This window comes from Pseudophryne corroboree, chromosome 10 (genome assembly GCF_028390025.1).
Source record: "Pseudophryne corroboree isolate aPseCor3 chromosome 10, aPseCor3.hap2, whole genome shotgun sequence".
NCBI classification, from domain to species: Eukaryota; Metazoa; Chordata; class Amphibia; order Anura; family Myobatrachidae; genus Pseudophryne; species Pseudophryne corroboree.
In genome coordinates, this window is record NC_086453.1 from 262,097,098 (window position 1) to 262,118,196 (window position 21,099).

A 21,099-nucleotide genomic window follows, 5' to 3' on the forward strand; every position below is an offset into this window, starting at 1 on the left:
AATAGAAAGGGGGAACACAGAACGAATTAATTACAGTGTAAATACTGAATATTGTTCTGGAATGCCTGGGTGCGATAATAACAGCTGGAGACCCTGAAAATTGAAGCGTTTTTATTCTCTCATGAGCGATGATGAGGAGACAGATGGGATGATTAAAGATGGAATGAGCAAGATGAATCTGCTGTCAGTGTTAGACGCTGAGCAAAACCGTCCAGGAATTTCTACTAAACTGAGTATTCCTCGAGAGTCTCCCACTCGAGTACTGACCCAGCCCTACACTGCTTAGCTTCCAAGATCGGAAGGATTCGGGCGTTACCAGTGTGGTATGATAGTAGAAAAAATATTAGATATCGAGGGCTCGAGAATCACTGATGAGAGTTCACGAAAATGGAGAAATAAAAGAAAAGACAAGAGAATGAGTGGAGGAGGAAAATAGGGGATCTGCTGCCACCGTTAGACCGGGATAATTACCCCTGAATCAGTGGTGAGAGTCCTGAAGATAGTATAAAGTGAGGAAAAGGAAACGATACTGATAGGTAAAAAAAAAAAAATTTTGAGATTGGTTGATAGACAATGGGCTGCTTGATTGCAGGATGCTGATAGTACCTATGATAAAGGTACTAGGTGTGATAAAAAGCAATTTGTACACAATTAGCAGTCAAATAAATTGATTAGACCCATACATCACCATCAATTTGCTACTATCAGATTATTATAATTATACCAAAATGGTATCAGGTGGAAAAAGAAGGAGAAAATGAACAACAGTTTCTTATTTGTGTTCCGCTGTATGCAGAGCTGCAGAAATACTATATAATATGATTGCAAGATGCTGATAGTACCTATGATAAAGGTACTTGGTGTGATAAAGAGCAATTGTACACAATTAGCAGATAATTAAATTGATTGGAACCATGCATCACCATCAATTTGATGCTGACAGATTATTGCACATTGTACCAAAATGGTATCAGGTGAAAAGAGAAAGAGATAATGAACAACAGTTGATTATACAGAGCTGCAGCAATGCTATATAATACGCAGTATAGAGGATAGTGATAAATTGCTCAGCCAAATGATTAGATCAAAATGACTGAAAATAAAGGTTTAAACAGTATCCTATGTGGTATTAAGCCGCTAAATGCCGACTATCTGTAAAATGGGTACTTGCAAAAAACAGCTTGATGAATGCTATTATCAAATATAAATATGCAAAAAGATGCTGATATTGAGCAGATATTACCCGGAATTGTATGGAACGATCAGTCACTAATATGAGCAGGATACTTTCTGAGTGCGGAATGTCCGTGTCAAAGTCCAGGCAAATTGAAGATGCAGGATACACTGGTTCCCAGGAGCTGAGCAGTTCGTTTATAGCCTGATCGTTCCATACAATTCCGGGTAATATCTGCTCAATATCAGCATCTTTTTGCATATTTATATTTGATAATAGCATTCATCAAGCTGTTTTTTGCAAGTACCCGTTTTACAGATAGTCGGCATTTAGCGGCTTAATACCACATAGGATACTGTTTAAACCTTTATTTTCAGTCATTTTGATCTAATCATTTGGCTGAGCAATTTATCACTATCCTCTATACTGCGTATTATATAGCATTGCTGCAGCTCTGTATAATCAACTGTTGTTCATTATCTCTTTCTCTTTTCACCTGATACCATTTTGGTACAATGTGCAATAATCTGTCAGCATCAAATTGATGGTGATGCATGGTTCCAATCAATTTAATTATCTGCTAATTGTGTACAATTGCTCTTTATCACACCAAGTACCTTTATCATAGGTACTATCAGCATCTTGCAATCATATTATATAGTATTTCTGCAGCTCTGCATACAGCGGAACACAAATAAGAAACTGTTGTTCATTTTCTCCTTCTTTTTCCACCTGATACCATTTTGGTATAATTATAATAATCTGATAGTAGCAAATTGATGGTGATGTATGGGTCTAATCAATTTATTTGACTGCTAATTGTGTACAAATTGCTTTTTATCACACCTAGTACCTTTATCATAGGTACTATCAGCATCCTGCAATCAAGCAGCCCATTGTCTATCAACCAATCTCAAAATTTTTTTTTTTTTACCTATCAGTATCGTTTCCTTTTCCTCACTTTATACTATCTTCAGGACTCTCACCACTGATTCAGGGGTAATTATCCCGGTCTAACGGTGGCAGCAGATCCCCTATTTTCCTCCTCCACTCATTCTCTTGTCTTTTCTTTTATTTCTCCATTTTCGTGAACTCTCATCAGTGATTCTCGAGCCCTCGATATCTAATATTTTTTCTACTATCATACCACACTGGTAACGCCCGAATCCTTCCGATCTTGGAAGCTAAGCAGTGTAGGGCTGGGTCAGTACTCGAGTGGGAGACTCTCGAGGAATACTCAGTTTAGTAGAAATTCCTGGACGGTTTTGCTCAGCGTCTAACACTGACAGCAGATTCATCTTGCTCATTCCATCTTTAATCATCCCATCTGTCTCCTCATCATCGCTCATGAGAGAATAAAAACGCTTCAATTTTCAGGGTCTCCAGCTGTTATTATCGCACCCAGGCATTCCAGAACAATATTCAGTATTTACACTGTAATTAATTCGTTCTGTGTTCCCCCTTTCTATTCCCCAACTCCCCCCCACCCTTCCCCCCACCCCTACCTCCAATTTTTGACAGTAAACTCTACTATTTTATCAATTATTGTTAATAAAAGTTATATTTAAAAATTCATTTATAATCTTTACTTATTGTCTCTTCTGAGACCTCTTAAACATACAAGAGTGCACCCACAAAAGAGTCTTCTTCTCTCCCTTTTGTTGTATGTCTTACCACTGACTCAGGGTGCACCACCAAACTCAAGATAACATTAGAAAACTCAGATTTTCTCGTTGTATTATGTATTTTGGTTCTAACAATATCTATTAGATACCTTACCATTCTCCAGTGCGGTATACCCCCAATACATTCATGTATTCAGTACACTGAGCTAAGACTCAGTTTTCCATACCTTGCACGGATTTATATACCTTGCTATAGGATCTCTTTCCTTTTGTATAGTAGTCGCTTCTGTTATAACAACATTCCCTTTCCTCTTTTCATTTTTTCCCCCCACTGTATATTGTTATATTCAAGGCAATGACAGCATTTTCATTAAAAACTGAACTAACATCCAAACGTAGAAACGTAGAGGAATTTGGAGATATTTTTTCAGATACCTTCCACAATCCCAGCACTCCCAAAGACTGGAAATCTGATTTATCAAAATTACAGAAAAACCTTCAAAAAAGGATTAGGCTCACCTGGGATATCACTACATTAGAAAACTACCACAAAAATAAATTATCACCCAGAGGCTTACGACCACGTATCTTCCCCTCCTTCCCTTTGGCCACAGACAACCTTAAAACTGAATGGGAAAACAGCCTATTAAAATGTTCTAATGAACTAATTCTAATCTTGATCAAACATGACAATCTGATATTAGATCAAGTAGAAAAAAATATCGAAGAATTGGGTCAAAACTTAGAAACCTGGGAGAAAGACCTATCTTTCCAAAACACATTTGAAAAATACAAGAAAGATCTGGATATATATGAAACCAATATTATAGAAAGGAAACGCACCAAATTCCTACGAGACAAAAACGACTTCTCCCTAGGAAAAATCTTTCGTTGGCATTCTCCCACTCCACGTCCTAGAGGAGGACCACCTAGAGAAGATCCGAGCTCTTCGGAATTAGAATCATCATACAGTGAAGACTCCGCCACGGAACATCCTGAAGGAAGTACCCACACCCATAGATACAACAAAAGTGAGGACCCTTTTTTAGGGAGAGGCCAACATACCAGAGGCAGAAGCAAGCCACAAGGCCGACAAGAAGGGGGGGGACGAAACACAGACAGAAACAAGCGAGATTGGACCACCCCAAGAACATCTCACTATCCGGTACGGACAACCAGGAAGTGACAACTACCGACAAATTACAAATTATCAACCTCAGTACCAAAATCATTACGGAAGATCAATTAGAGGTTCTTAGCAAGGGTCTATCTTTTTCACCCACATCACCCTTTGATAGGTTTCTGTGGGAGAAGGATCTCAGACTCTTCGGCCGCAAATTATTATTAAAAATTTTTTTTGCTAAATCCTCTGTTGACTCAAGTATTATGACTTCACTATCCAGCCATTCAGGACCTTTGGAGGATCCTAGTGTATCAATAACACCACTGACCGAAGAAGATTATACAGCTATCCAAATACTGGAGGAGCTGCATATGGAATCAGCCTCGGACATCCCTGCTTCACGAAAAATAAGACCCACATGCAAACTGAAGTCCACCTTTTTCCCTCCTGACACCAACAGCCCAGAAATCAGGGTCTTTTTGGATCTAGTCTCCAAAGAATTTGACGAGATCCAGACCAATTCTCGCAAAAGATGTCTCACCAAAAATCTCAAATACAGAGAGAGACAAGCTCTTAAAGAGATTAAAACATGGACTGACACCGTTATCAAACCCTCGGATAAGGGTGGTAACATTGTCATATGGCCCATTGCAATGTATGAAGAGGAAGCACGGAGACAACTGTTGGACACATCCTGTTATATCAGATTGCCACTTAATCCCACAATAAAATTCCACAAGCAATACATGCACATGATTACAGAGGCATTTGCCACTGGAGCTATCACACAACAAGAGGCTAAATACCTTGAGGTCTCGAATCCCAGGGTTCCTACCTTTTACTTATTGCCAAAAATACACAAGAATATCAACAAACCACCTGGGAGACCCATAGTGTCAGGGAATGGGGGACTCTTGGAAACCCCAAGCAAATTTCTGGATTTACATCTCAGAGACCATGTCATGACATTACCCTCCTACCTTAAGGACACTTCTGATCTCCTAAGGAAAATACATGACATATGTCTAAATGAGAACTGTATCCTAGTCACCTTAGATGTGGAAGCCCTGTATAGCAGTATTTCACACTCACAAGGAATACAAGCCACCAAATTCTTCCTGGATATGGAAGAAAAAAATGTATTTCATGATTTCCTATGTGAAATGTTGAGTTTTGTTCTCAATAAAAATTATTTCACCTTTGGTGACCAATTTTTTCAGCAAATTCGGGGAACAGCAATGGGTGCAGCCTGTGCACCCACATATGCCAACCTGTTCCTCGGCTGGTGGGAACAAACAATAGTCTTCAACGATGATAATCATATCTACACAAAACATATCATCAATTGGCTGAGATATATTGATGATATCTTTGTGATCTGGGAAGGAGATGAGAAACTCCTGTTGGACTTCATTAACATCCTCAATGTAAACGATTTGAACATTTTTCTCACTCACTCAATCAGCAGAGACAAGATATCTTTTTTGGACTTGAATATCTACAAGACAACAAGTGGGACTTTGGCTACAGAACTCTTTCGTAAGGATACAGCCACAAACAGTATATTGCACCAAACAAGCTCACATTTCCCACCTACTATTGAAAACATCCCAAAAGGGGAATTTCTTCGTCTTAGACGCAACTGCACAGAGGAGAAGGTGTTCAAACAGAAAAGCAGAGAACTTATGACCAGGTTACAAGCTCGGGGATACAGTAAACGCTCTCTGAAGAGAGCTCAACAATCTATTTCAAAAACCAACAGGGAATCCCTGATCTTCCAGGACAAACTCCAAGAACAAAAGGCTGACACCAAGATTCGATTTGTAGGGACCTTCTGTCCCGAATGGCGTCTACTAAAAAAGGCCATTCAGAAACATCTACCTGTCCTACATCTGGATCCAGAGTTATCACCTTTATTGGATCCCACTTTACAAATCAGTTGGAGGAGATCCAAGAACATCAAAGACACGTTGGTTCAGAGCCATTTTTCACGTGAAATGACCAAATCCAAACTCCCTAAGGGATCCTTTCCATGTGGGCAATGTAAGGCTTGCCCACAGATACAGATAACTGACTGTGTCAAGGACAGACATGGCAAGGATATTTCCATACAACACTTCTTCAACTGCGACACACAAGGAGTAGTCTATTGTCTAACCTGTCCTTGCAATCAACGATATGTAGGCATGACGACTAGAAAATTCAAAACTAGGATTTTAGAACATATGGGCTCCATTCGCAACTCATCGTCAGATCTTCAAAAAGGCAAAAAACTAACATCAGTAGCCAGACACTACCATGCTGCACATCATGACTCACCAAGTGATATGCGCGCCTTTGGCCTAGATAGGGTCCATCTAGGCATACGCGGTGGTGACTTAAGCAAAGAACTTATTAAGAAGGAAAGTGAATGGACTTTCAGGTTAGGTTGTCTCAAACCATTGGGTCTGAATGAATACATCAATTACAGTGCATTTCTGTAACCTACTTTCTATATAGCACCCATCAAGTGTCCTCGCTTCCTTCCCTTACACCCCTCAGTACACTCTCATCCAGTACACCCCTATTCATAACACATCACATTCACCCTTCTTTCATCAGCACTTTCACGCCCACCTCATACTCGGCACCATCACATCCGCAGTCCATTCACATGCACCTCACATCCATCCCATTACAGTGACCCAGCAAATTCCGACATATTTCACAACCTACTAACACGTTTCCACACAGCACTCCCATTGTCAACCCACTCCTATCCCTTACATCTCTACTCCCCTTCCTCATCTCACCATATCATTATACTTCTCGCCCACACAAGATCATCACCTTCGACACCACACACACATTCCCACCACACTGCAAACCACAACACCCCAACTATATCCCAACACCCCATATCCCAACACCCCAACACCCCACAATCTTAAACCCCCTCCCCCCTTCCCCCTCTCTCCCCCGCCTTTCCCCCCCCCCCACTCCATCCCCCCCATTCCTTTCCACCTCACTCCCCATCCTTTCCATACCATCCTTTCTCACAATCATTCCCACCACTTCCATCGACGTCACTTGCATTATTAATCCAAATTAACATATTCATGAATATCCTCATGCAATGTTTACAACGTGTTTGTTTATAACTCCAGACAAGATATGCTGTCCTAACATATTTTTCCAGCAATTATCATTTATTATACTTAAATTTAATCTATTCTTATCATCTAAATATTTCATAAACAATTTGTGAAAGCTTTAATTTTATTATTTTCATTCATTTATTCTTTTTTGCTAATTTTCCCCATTTTATTTTTATTTATTTTTATTTTTATTTCCATTTTTTCACTATGCCCACTTATATAATAAGCAAGATGCTCATTTTTTATCTAATAACCTTGTATATTTCTCACACATATTCTCTGTTTTTTCCTTTTGTGCAATGGGCCACTAATTGCAAGCATAATAGGGAACCAATACTAAACAGAACAACCGTTCCACCTGTGCAGCAATTTACAAACACAGGACACGCCTCCCTTTTGATTGGACAACGACCAGCTCCCTTGCAAGATAAAGCCTGCACTATCCCCTCTGGGAACAGGAAGTGATCAAGCCCGGTGAACGGGTGAAACTAGTTTTCCGTTCCCTATCCCCACTGCCTGGGTGTGACAGCTGATTCCGGACATCCTGAACCACGAGCCGCTCTTTCCCCAGCAGCCGCTGCATCAACCCGCCGCCGCTAGATACTGCCGCGATGGGACCAGGAACATTGTGTCTCTCTTCTCCTCAGCCAACCTGACCACGTCTCCACAATACATCAGGTACTTTGATCGGCAGTGCGGCTATAAACGAACTGCTCAGCTCCTGGGAACCAGTGTATCCTGCATCTTCAATTTGCCTGGACTTTGACACGGACATTCCGCACTCAGAAAGTATCCTGCTCATATTAGTGACTGATCGTTCCATACAATTCCGGGTAATATCTGCTCAATATCAGCATCTTTTTGCATATTTATATTTGATAATAGCATTCATCAAGCTGTTTTTTGCAAGTACCCGTTTTACAGATAGTCGGCATTTAGCGGCTTAATACCACATAGGATACTGTTTAAACCTTTATTTTCAGTCATTTTGATCTAATCATTTGGCTGAGCAATTTATCACTATCCTCTATACTGCGTATTATATAGCATTGCTGCAGCTCTGTATAATCAACTGTTGTTCATTATCTCTTTCTCTTTTCACCTGATGCCATTTTGGTACAATGTGCAATAATCTGTCAGCATCAAATTGATGGTGATGCATGGTTCCAATCAATTTAATTATCTGCTAATTGTGTACAATTGCTCTTTATCACACCAAGTACCTTTATCATAGGTACTATCAGCATCTTGCAATCATATTATATAGTATTTCTGCAGCTCTGCATACAGCGGAACACAAATAAGAAACTGTTGTTCATTTTCTCCTTCTTTTTCCACCTGATACCATTTTGGTATAATTATAATAATCTGATAGTAGCAAATTGATGGTGATGTATGGGTCTAATCAATTTATTTGACTGCTAATTGTGTACAAATTGCTTTTTATCACACCTAGTACCTTTATCATAGGTACTATCAGCATCCTGCAATCAAGCAGCCCATTGTCTATCAACCAATCTCAAAATTTTTTTTTTTTTACCTATCAGTATCGTTTCCTTTTCCTCACTTTATACTATCTTCAGGACTCTCACCACTGATTCAGGGGTAATTATCCCGGTCTAACGGTGGCAGCAGATCCCCTATTTTCCTCCTCCACTCATTCTCTTGTCTTTTCTTTTATTTCTCCATTTTCGTGAACTCTCATCAGTGATTCTCGAGCCCTCGATATCTAATATTTTTTCTACTATCATACCACACTGGTAACGCCCGAATCCTTCCGATCTTGGAAGCTAAGCAGTGTAGGGCTGGGTCAGTACTCGAGTGGGAGACTCTCGAGGAATACTCAGTTTAGTAGAAATTCCTGGACGGTTTTGCTCAGCGTCTAACACTGACAGCAGATTCATCTTGCTCATTCCATCTTTAATCATCCCATCTGTCTCCTCATCATCGCTCATGAGAGAATAAAAACGCTTCAATTTTCAGGGTCTCCAGCTGTTATTATCGCACCCAGGCATTCCAGAACAATATTCAGTATTTACACTGTAATTAATTCGTTCTGTGTTCCCCCTTTCTATTCCCCAACTCCCCCCCACCCTTCCCCCCACCCCTACCTCCAATTTTTGACAGTAAACTCTACTATTTTATCAATTATTGTTAATAAAAGTTATATTTAAAAATTCATTTATAATCTTTACTTATTGTCTCTTCTGAGACCTCTTAAACATACAAGAGTGCACCCACAAAAGAGTCTTCTTCTCTCCCTTTTGTTGTATGTCTTACCACTGACTCAGGGTGCACCACCAAACTCAAGATAACATTAGAAAACTCAGATTTTCTCGTTGTATTATGTATTTTGGTTCTAACAATATCTATTAGATACCTTACCATTCTCCAGTGCGGTATACCCCCAATACATTCATGTATTCAGTACACTGAGCTAAGACTCAGTTTTCCATACCTTGCACGGATTTATATACCTTGCTATAGGATCTCTTTCCTTTTGTATAGTAGTCGCTTCTGTTATAACAACATTCCCTTTCCTCTTTTCATTTTTTCCCCCCACTGTATATTGTTATATTCAAGGCAATGACAGCATTTTCATTAAAAACTGAACTAACATCCAAACGTAGAAACGTAGAGGAATTTGGAGATATTTTTTCAGATACCTTCCACAATCCCAGCACTCCCAAAGACTGGAAATCTGATTTATCAAAATTACAGAAAAACCTTCAAAAAAGGATTAGGCTCACCTGGGATATCACTACATTAGAAAACTACCACAAAAATAAATTATCACCCAGAGGCTTACGACCACGTATCTTCCCCTCCTTCCCTTTGGCCACAGACAACCTTAAAACTGAATGGGAAAACAGCCTATTAAAATGTTCTAATGAACTAATTCTAATCTTGATCAAACATGACAATCTGATATTAGATCAAGTAGAAAAAAATATCGAAGAATTGGGTCAAAACTTAGAAACCTGGGAGAAAGACCTATCTTTCCAAAACACATTTGAAAAATACAAGAAAGATCTGGATATATATGAAACCAATATTATAGAAAGGAAACGCACCAAATTCCTACGAGACAAAAACGACTTCTCCCTAGGAAAAATCTTTCGTTGGCATTCTCCCACTCCACGTCCTAGAGGAGGACCACCTAGAGAAGATCCGAGCTCTTCGGAATTAGAATCATCATACAGTGAAGACTCCGCCACGGAACATCCTGAAGGAAGTACCCACACCCATAGATACAACAAAAGTGAGGACCCTTTTTTAGGGAGAGGCCAACATACCAGAGGCAGAAGCAAGCCACAAGGCCGACAAGAAGGGGGGGGACGAAACACAGACAGAAACAAGCGAGATTGGACCACCCCAAGAACATCTCACTATCCGGTACGGACAACCAGGAAGTGACAACTACCGACAAATTACAAATTATCAACCTCAGTACCAAAATCATTACGGAAGATCAATTAGAGGTTCTTAGCAAGGGTCTATCTTTTTCACCCACATCACCCTTTGATAGGTTTCTGTGGGAGAAGGATCTCAGACTCTTCGGCCGCAAATTATTATTAAAATTTTTTTTTGCTAAATCCTCTGTTGACTCAAGTATTATGACTTCACTATCCAGCCATTCAGGACCTTTGGAGGATCCTAGTGTATCAATAACACCACTGACCGAAGAAGATTATACAGCTATCCAAATACTGGAGGAGCTGCATATGGAATCAGCCTCGGACATCCCTGCTTCACGAAAAATAAGACCCACATGCAAACTGAAGTCCACCTTTTTCCCTCCTGACACCAACAGCCCAGAAATCAGGGTCTTTTTGGATCTAGTCTCCAAAGAATTTGACGAGATCCAGACCAATTCTCGCAAAAGATGTCTCACCAAAAATCTCAAATACAGAGAGAGACAAGCTCTTAAAGAGATTAAAACATGGACTGACACCGTTATCAAACCCTCGGATAAGGGTGGTAACATTGTCATATGGCCCATCGCAATGTATGAAGAGGAAGCACGGAGACAACTGTTGGACACATCCTGTTATATCAGATTGCCACTTAATCCCACAATAAAATTCCACAAGCAATACATGCACATGATTACAGAGGCATTTGCCACTGGAGCTATCACACAACAAGAGGCTAAATACCTTGAGGTCTCGAATCCCAGGGTTCCTACCTTTTACTTATTGCCAAAAATACACAAGAATATCAACAAACCACCTGGGAGACCCATAGTGTCAGGGAATGGGGGACTCTTGGAAACCCCAAGCAAATTTCTGGATTTACATCTCAGAGACCATGTCATGACATTACCCTCCTACCTTAAGGACACTTCTGATCTCCTAAGGAAAATACATGACATATGTCTAAATGAGAACTGTATCCTAGTCACCTTAGATGTGGAAGCCCTGTATAGCAGTATTTCACACTCACAAGGAATACAAGCCACCAAATTCTTCCTGGATATGGAAGAAAAAAATGTATTTCATGATTTCCTATGTGAAATGTTGAGTTTTGTTCTCAATAAAAATTATTTCACCTTTGGTGACCAATTTTTTCAGCAAATTCGGGGAACAGCAATGGGTGCAGCCTGTGCACCCACATATGCCAACCTGTTCCTCGGCTGGTGGGAACAAACAATAGTCTTCAACGATGATAATCATATCTACACAAAACATATCATCAATTGGCTGAGATATATTGATGATATCTTTGTGATCTGGGAAGGAGATGAGAAACTCCTGTTGGACTTCATTAACATCCTCAATGTAAACGATTTGAACATTTTTCTCACTCACTCAATCAGCAGAGACAAGATATCTTTTTTGGACTTGAATATCTACAAGACAACAAGTGGGACTTTGGCTACAGAACTCTTTCGTAAGGATACAGCCACAAACAGTATATTGCACCAAACAAGCTCACATTTCCCACCTACTATTGAAAACATCCCAAAAGGGGAATTTCTTCGTCTTAGACGCAACTGCACAGAGGAGAAGGTGTTCAAACAGAAAAGCAGAGAACTTATGACCAGGTTACAAGCTCGGGGATACAGTAAACGCTCTCTGAAGAGAGCTCAACAATCTATTTCAAAAACCAACAGGGAATCCCTGATCTTCCAGGACAAACTCCAAGAACAAAAGGCTGACACCAAGATTCGATTTGTAGGGACCTTCTGTCCCGAATGGCGTCTACTAAAAAAGGCCATTCAGAAACATCTACCTGTCCTACATCTGGATCCAGAGTTATCACCTTTATTGGATCCCACTTTACAAATCAGTTGGAGGAGATCCAAGAACATCAAAGACACGTTGGTTCAGAGCCATTTTTCACGTGAAATGACCAAATCCAAACTCCCTAAGGGATCCTTTCCATGTGGGCAATGTAAGGCTTGCCCACAGATACAGATAACTGACTGTGTCAAGGACAGACATGGCAAGGATATTTCCATACAACACTTCTTCAACTGCGACACACAAGGAGTAGTCTATTGTCTAACCTGTCCTTGCAATCAACGATATGTAGGCATGACGACTAGAAAATTCAAAACTAGGATTTTAGAACATATGGGCTCCATTCGCAACTCATCGTCAGATCTTCAAAAAGGCAAAAAACTAACATCAGTAGCCAGACACTACCATGCTGCACATCATGACTCACCAAGTGATATGCGCGCCTTTGGCCTAGATAGGGTCCATCTAGGCATACGCGGTGGTGACTTAAGCAAAGAACTTATTAAGAAGGAAAGTGAATGGACTTTCAGGTTAGGTTGTCTCAAACCATTGGGTCTGAATGAATACATCAATTACAGTGCATTTCTGTAACCTACTTTCTATATAGCACCCATCAAGTGTCCTCGCTTCCTTCCCTTACACCCCTCAGTACACTCTCATCCAGTACACCCCTATTCATAACACATCACATTCACCCTTCTTTCATCAGCACTTTCACGCCCACCTCCACCACATACTCGGCACCATCACATCCGCAGTCCATTCACATGCACCTCACATCCATCCCATTACAGTGACCCAGCAAATTCCGACATATTTCACAACCTACTAACACGTTTCCACACAGCACTCCCATTGTCAACCCACTCCTATCCCTTACATCTCTACTCCCCTTCCTCATCTCACCATATCATTATACTTCTCGCCCACACAAGATCATCACCTTCGACACCACACACACATTCCCACCACACTGCAAACCACAACACCCCAACCATATCCCAACACCCCATATCCCAACACCCCAACACCCCACAATCTTAAACCCCCTCCCCCCTTCCCCCTCTCTCCCCCGCCTTTCCCCCCCCCCACTCCATCCCCCCCATTCCTTTCCACCTCACTCCCCATCCTTTCCATACCATCCTTTCTCACAATCATTCCCACCACTTCCATCGACGTCACTTGCATTATTAATCCAAATTAACATATTCATGAATATCCTCATGCAATGTTTACAACGTGTTTGTTTATAACTCCAGACAAGATATGCTGTCCTAACATATTTTTCCAGCAATTATCATTTATTATACTTAAATTTAATCTATTCTTATCATCTAAATAGTTCATAAACAATTTGTGAAAGCTTCAATTTTATTATTTTCATTCATTTATTCTTTTTTGCTAATTTTCCCCATTTTATTTTTATTTATTTTTATTTTTATTTCCATTTTTTCACTATGCCCACTTATATAATAAGCAAGATGCTCATTTTTTATCTAATAACCTTGTATATTTCTCACACATATTCTCTGTTTTTTCCTTTTGTGCAATGGGCCACTAATTGCAAGCATAATAGGGAACCAATACTAAACAGAACAACCGTTCCACCTGTGCAGCAATTTACAAACACAGGACACGCCTCCCTTTTGATTGGACAACGACCAGCTCCCTTGCAAGATAAAGCCTGCACTATCCCCTCTGGGAACAGGAAGTGATCAAGCCCGGTGAACGGGTGAAACTAGTTTTCCGTTCCCTATCCCCACTGCCTGGGTGTGACAGCTGATTCCGGACATCCTGAACCACGAGCCGCTCTTTCCCCAGCAGCCGCTGCATCAACCCGCCGCCGCTAGATACTGCCGCGATGGGACCAGGAACATTGTGTCTCTCTTCTCCTCAGCCAACCTGACCACGTCTCCACAATACATCAGGTACTTTGATCGGCAGTGCGGCTATAAACGAACTGCTCAGCTCCTGGGAACCAGTGTATCCTGCATCTTCAATTTGCCTGGACTTTGACACGGACATTCCGCACTCAGAAAGTATCCTGCTCATATTAGTGACTGATCGTTCCATACAATTCCGGGTAATATCTGCTCAATATCAGCATCTTTTTGCATATTTATATTTGATAATAGCATTCATCAAGCTGTTTTTTGCAAGTACCCGTTTTACAGATAGTCGGCATTTAGCGGCTTAATACCACATAGGATACTGTTTAAACCTTTATTTTCAGTCATTTTGATCTAATCATTTGGCTGAGCAATTTATCACTATCCTCTATACTGCGTATTATATAGCATTGCTGCAGCTCTGTATAATCAACTGTTGTTCATTATCTCTTTCTCTTTTCACCTGATACCATTTTGGTACAATGTGCAATAATCTGTCAGCATCAAATTGATGGTGATGCATGGTTCCAATCAATTTAATTATCTGCTAATTGTGTACAATTGCTCTTTATCACACCAAGTACCTTTATCATAGGTACTATCAGCATCTTGCAATCATATTATATAGTATTTCTGCAGCTCTGCATACAGCGGAACACAAATAAGAAACTGTTGTTCATTTTCTCCTTCTTTTTCCACCTGATACCATTTTGGTATAATTATAATAATCTGATAGTAGCAAATTGATGGTGATGTATGGGTCTAATCAATTTATTTGACTGCTAATTGTGTACAAATTGCTTTTTATCACACCTAGTACCTTTATCATAGGTACTATCAGCATCCTGCAATCAAGCAGCCCATTGTCTATCAACCAATCTCAAAAATTTTTTTTTTTTTTTTTTTTTTTTACCTATCAGTATCGTTTCCTTTTCCTCACTTTATACTATCTTCAGGACTCTCACCACTGATTCAGGGGTAATTATCCCGGTCTAACGGTGGCAGCAGATCCCCTATTTTCCTCCTCCACTCATTCTCTTGTCTTTTCTTTTATTTCTCCATTTTCGTGAACTCTCATCAGTGATTCTCGAGCCCTCGATATCTAATATTTTTTCTACTATCATACCACACTGGTAACGCCCGAATCCTTCCGATCTTGGAAGCTAAGCAGTGTAGGGCTGGGTCAGTACTCGAGTGGGAGACTCTCGAGGAATACTCAGTTTAGTAGAAATTCCTGGACGGTTTTGCTCAGCGTCTAACACTGACAGCAGATTCATCTTGCTCATTCCATCTTTAATCATCCCATCTGTCTCCTCATCATCGCTCATGAGAGAATAAAAACGCTTCAATTTTCAGGGTCTCCAGCTGTTATTATCGCACCCAGGCATTCCAGAACAATATTCAGTATTTACACTGTAATTAATTCGTTCTGTGTTCCCCCTTTCTATTCCCCAACTCCCCCCCACCCTTCCCCCCACCCCTACCTCCAATTTTTGACAGTAAACTCTACTATTTTATCAATTATTGTTAATAAAAGTTATATTTAAAAATTCATTTATAATCTTTACTTATTGTCTCTTCTGAGACCTCTTAAACATACAAGAGTGCACCCACAAAAGAGTCTTCTTCTCTCCCTTTTGTTGTATGTCTTACCACTGACTCAGGGTGCACCACCAAACTCAAGATAACATTAGAAAACTCAGATTTTCTCGTTGTATTATGTATTTTGGTTCTAACAATATCTATTAGATACCTTACCATTCTCCAGTGCGGTATACCCCCAATACATTCAAAACAAGACCAGGGTCAGACTTACTTACCCTGTGTGACTGATCCAGCGATGAAGGTCCTGGAATTGACGTCAGACATCCACCCACCAAACACATGGACACTCCTGCGTTTGCCTCACCACGCCTGGAAAATGGTCAGTTGATGCCCCGGAACGCCTCCTGTCTGTCAGTCTTCTTGCGATCGCCACTGCAATCACTTTTTCCACTGGCGGGGTTGCTGCCCGGCGATGACTGTCGCCGGGCAACAACGTGCATGCGCATTGTGCACGCCGTGCAGGCGCAGTCCCAACCCATTTGTACTACAGCGAAGAACCGCTGCGTGCGAATGGGTCGGAACGACCCCCCATGTGCACTGCAGGGGGGCAGATATAACATGTGCAGAGAGAGTTAGATTTGGGTGGGTTATACATGTTACATCTGGCACACCTGCAGTGCACATGGGGGCCATTCTGACAGATTTGCCGGCTGCTTTTTATCACAGCCTAGCAAATGGGTACCCACTGCGCATGCAATAACACCGTAGTGCGCCTGCGCATGCCAGACGGCCGAAAGCTGTAGCGGGGCTGTCAATCAGGAAGAGGCGGTTGCTGGGCGGGATAGGGCGGAACGGCGGCGTTTGCCCGCTGTTTTGTGGGCGTGGTCCTCTTCCCCTTTCCCTTGCTTAAACTGATTCTGGGCATGGTCTGGCCAAAGCAGGCGTGGCCGGACCGCGCGGGTAGTGGCCCGCAGCAGCTGCGTGACGTCATACGCAGCTGTTGCGGGCCGGGGAGCGATGAGTAGCTCCCGGCCAGCGCGCTAAATCTGCGCTGGTCGGGAGCTACTCTGGAAGTGCAAAGGCATCGCCGCTGTGCGATGCCTTTGCACTTCTGCGGGGGTTGCCGGCACTGACATGCGGGGCGGACTAACCCTGTGCTGGGCGTCCCCCCGCATGTCAGTGTGAATGATCCATAGCTGTGCTAGCACAGCTATGATCATTTCGGAATGAGGGCCATGGTTTTGCCCAACTGCTAACAAATCTGCTGCTGCGATCAACTCTGAATAACCCCAAAAGTGCCAGTAAATAATACAGGCAGCCCATTTAATTTATAATAATGCAGTGTCCTGCATGTCCAGTATTTTAAGATTATTACACACCCCTGAGAAATAACAACCAATAATGTAAGGGGCATAAATTAGGAATGAAAATATAGTGCTATGGGTTGTTTGAAGAAAGGGGGCCCCAAATTGGTGTCTAAATCCGCCTCTGTCACTGTCTATTTTAATTTTAATTTTAGAGATTGTAATGAAAGTCTTTTTTGGCATGCTGCACTAGTTCCTGGCTCTCCATCAAAGTTTTGCCAGTCTGTTTAAGAGATTTTAGTTTACCTTCTTTTCAGTGTAAATATATTTGAAACTAGGGCATGTTTATATTTAATCTTAAAGGGGACAAATAAAATACAGCCTGTTCTAGAGCTAGATTGTACTGTTCTGTATCCTCCTTGGATGTAATACCAGGAACCCAACTGAAATTCATTAACCCACAGTTGTCAGAGTGAGACGGGATCAGTAGATTCCAGCGGCGGTATTTCACCGCTAGTCGGGATTCCGGCGGCGGCATTGTGACGTCCAGGATCCAGACTAGTGGTATTGTAACCACTTCCCAGTGAGACATGTATATTTCAAATATAATTTTATCCTGAGTCTACAAATACTAAGTGGCAGTACTTCCGCACAGAGGATCATAGGAAAATCCAGGAGGATAAGTTATACTAAGGTATATGAAGAAAGGAACTTAGCATAATCATATGAAATAAAGAAAATAATATAACTTAACAGCATCCGTGGATCTTACATTTATAGAACATCTAGCAGCATTGCCAAGAACCACCCCTCCATGAACTTATTGTTCAAGCTAGTTGATTATTTAACTATAGTGTTGTATGTAGAGATGTGCACCGGATATTTTTCGGCTTTTGTGTTTTGGTTTTGGATTCGGTTCCGCGACCGAGTTTTTGATCCAGATGCATTTTGGCAAAACCTCCCTGAAAATTTTTGTCGGATTCGGGTGTGTTTTGGATTCGGGTGTTTTTTTCAAAAACCCCTCAAAAACAGCTTAAATCATAGAATTTGGGGGTAATTTTGATCCTATAGTATTATTAACCTCAATAACCATAATTTCCACTCATTTCCAGTCTTTTCTGAACACCTCACACTTCACAATATTGGCCCTCATTCCGAGTTGTTCGCTCGCTAGCTACTTTTTGCAGAAATGCACACGCTAAGCCGCCGCATACTGGGAGTGAATCTTAGCATAGCAGAATTGCGAACGAAAGATTAGCAGAATTGCGAATAGAAATTTCTTTGCAGTTTCTGAGTAGCTCGAGACTTACCCTGCCACTGCGATCAGTTCAGTCCTTTTCGTTCCTGGTTTGACGTCACAAACACACCCAGCGTTCGTCCAGACACTCCCCCGTTTCTCCAGCCACTCCCGCGTTTTTTCCCGAAACGCCTGCGTTTTTTCGCACACTCCCACAAAACGGCCAATTTCCGCCCAGAAACACCCACTTCCTGTCAATCACACTCCAATCACCAGAATGATGAAAAATCTTTGTTAAGCCGTGAGTAAAATACCAAACTTTTGTGCAAAATTACTTGGCGCAGACGCACTGCGAACATTGCGCATGCGCAGTTTGCGACTAATCACTCTGATGCGAAGAAAAATAACGAGCGAACAACTCGGAATGAGGGCCATTATTTTTAGTCCTAAAATTGCACCGAGGTTGCTGGATGACTAAGCTAAGTGACCCAAGTGGCTGGCACAAACACCTGGCCCATCTAGGAGTGGCACTGCAGTGTCAGACAGGATGGCACTTAAAAAAATTGGCCCCAAACATCACATGATGCAAAGATAAATAAAATAAAAAGAGGTGCAAAATGGAATTGTCCTTGGGCTCTCCCAACCACCCTTATGTTGTATAAACAGTACATGCACACTTTAACAAACCCATCATTTCAGCGACAGGGTCTGCCACACGACTATGGCTGAAATGACTGGTTGGTTTGGGCCCCCACCAAAAAAAGAAGCAATCAATCTCTCCTTGCTCAAACTGGCTCTACAGAGGCAAGATGTCGACCTCATCATCATTCTCCGATTCCTCACCCCTTTCACTGTGTACATCCCCCTCCTCACAGAGTATTAATTTGTCCCCACTGGAATCCACCATCTCAGGTCCCTGTGTACTATCTGGAGGCAATTGCTGGTGAATGTCTCCACGGAGGAATTTAGAATTCATTTTGATAAACATCATCTTCTCCACATTTTGTGGAAGTAACCTTGTACGCCGATCGCTGACAAGGTGACCGGCTGCACTAAACACTCTTTCGGAGTACACACAAGAAGGGGGGCAACTTAGGTAAAATAAAGCCAGTTTGTGCAAGGGCCTCCAAATTGCCTCTTTTTCCTGCCAGTATATGTACGGACTGTCTGACATGTCTACTTGGATGCGGCCACTCATATAATCCTCCACCATTCTTTCAATGGTGACAGAATAATCTGCAGTTACAGTAGACAACATGTCAGTAATCGTTGGCAGGTCCTTCAGGCCGGACCAGATGTCAGCATTCGCTCCAGACTGCTGGAGAATGTGAAGGAGGAGCTGTTGATGGGTCATGTTCCGCTTGATTTGACAAGTGTCTCAACAGCAGGTCTTTGAACCTCTGCAGACTTGTGTCTGCCAGAAAGAGAGATACAACGTAGGCTTTAAATATAGGATCGAGCACGGTGGCCAAAATGTAGTGCTCTGATTTCAACAGATTGACCACCCGTGAATCCTGGTTAAGCGAATTAAGGGCTCCATCCACAAGTCCCACATGCCCAGCGGAATCGCTCCATTTTAGCTCCTCCTTCAATCTCTCCAACTGCTTCTGCAAAAGCCTGATGAGGGGAATGTCGAAGTCAAAAATATTACATAAAGAGAACATACAAACTACACACATCATAAGTCGCTATACTTGCAAATACGCGCAGCGAGCACAGCAATATATGGTAACACACGCATTTACACGGACATGCCACAGAGATGGATTCGACACTTATTTCATACAGTACATAATTATAATAATATCAAGCGCCAGACATCATGATGATTTCAAATTATATATATTGAAGTAATGTCATGTATCTGTATTATTTGAACGAAACCACATAGACCGGTCATGTTTACTATTGAAGCAACCAGATTGATGTGTAGATTCATTTGATGCTTGTTGCGAAGTTGTGGGACATTGCAGCGAATAGTTATGATTACATGTATAAAAGCTAAAATCACTTTTATTAGAACAATAGATATTCCAAACAGGTAGAGGACAGGAAACTCAGGCCAGCCCTTTGGATGTCTTCAAGGCTGAACCTGATCAGCATATGCAAAGGAACTGGTGACTCATCGTGAACCCCTCCCCCAGAAACTAGATAACACATTGATTACACAGGAGCTCTGTGGCTTTTTGGTCTCAGACGATGATGGACTTGCTGGCAGATCAGTTCCTGTATTTATTTACAGAGAGAGAGAGACTTAAGATGCATTGGCGGGAATGGTAATTGTATCGCTGGCATGTAACTGTATGTAACTATATGTATTAACTGATTACTGTGTGAGTTGTAATCATGTAACTATAGGTATACTGTACATTGTAATATATATTGAATCCATATCCTTTTAATAACAAATATATACATCAATGAGCTTTAGAACTCAGATAATGTGTGGGTATATTGTTTTCTCTTATGGGATGCAGTGTTTTGCAATGTATAGCGCACATTCATGGGATATGGTAATTTGAGGTGCAGGCGTTTACAATATATATTAGAGCGGGCATTTTAAATATTTGTGAGAAATCAATTTGGCATTCTTAGGAATGACCTGATCAGGCTGGCAGTGTCTGAACTGACTTCACGTGTGGCAAGTTCAAAGGGTTGCAGAACCTTGCACAACGTTAAAATCATTCTCCACTGCGCTTGAGTCAGGTGCATTCCCCTCCTTTGCCTATATCGTAGGCAGATGTATAGGCTTGAATGGCCTTTTTCTGCTCCTCCCTCCTCTGAAGCATATAGAGGGTTGAATTCCACCTCGTTACCAC

General features: G+C 41.4%; 4 pseudogenes; 3 read left to right on the forward strand and 1 right to left on the reverse strand.

Moving 5' to 3' along the window:
• Nucleotides 1-218: 218 nt before the first annotated feature.
• Nucleotides 219-337, reverse strand: LOC134968277 (5S ribosomal RNA; annotated as a pseudogene).
• Nucleotides 338-2,307: 1,970 nt separating this feature from the next.
• LOC134968278 (5S ribosomal RNA) lies at nucleotides 2,308-2,426 on the forward strand (annotated as a pseudogene).
• Nucleotides 2,427-8,798: 6,372 nt separating this feature from the next.
• On the forward strand, nucleotides 8,799-8,917 carry LOC134968279 (5S ribosomal RNA; annotated as a pseudogene).
• Nucleotides 8,918-15,306: 6,389 nt separating this feature from the next.
• Nucleotides 15,307-15,425, forward strand: LOC134968280 (5S ribosomal RNA; annotated as a pseudogene).
• The last annotated feature ends 5,674 nt before the right edge of the window (nucleotides 15,426-21,099 follow it).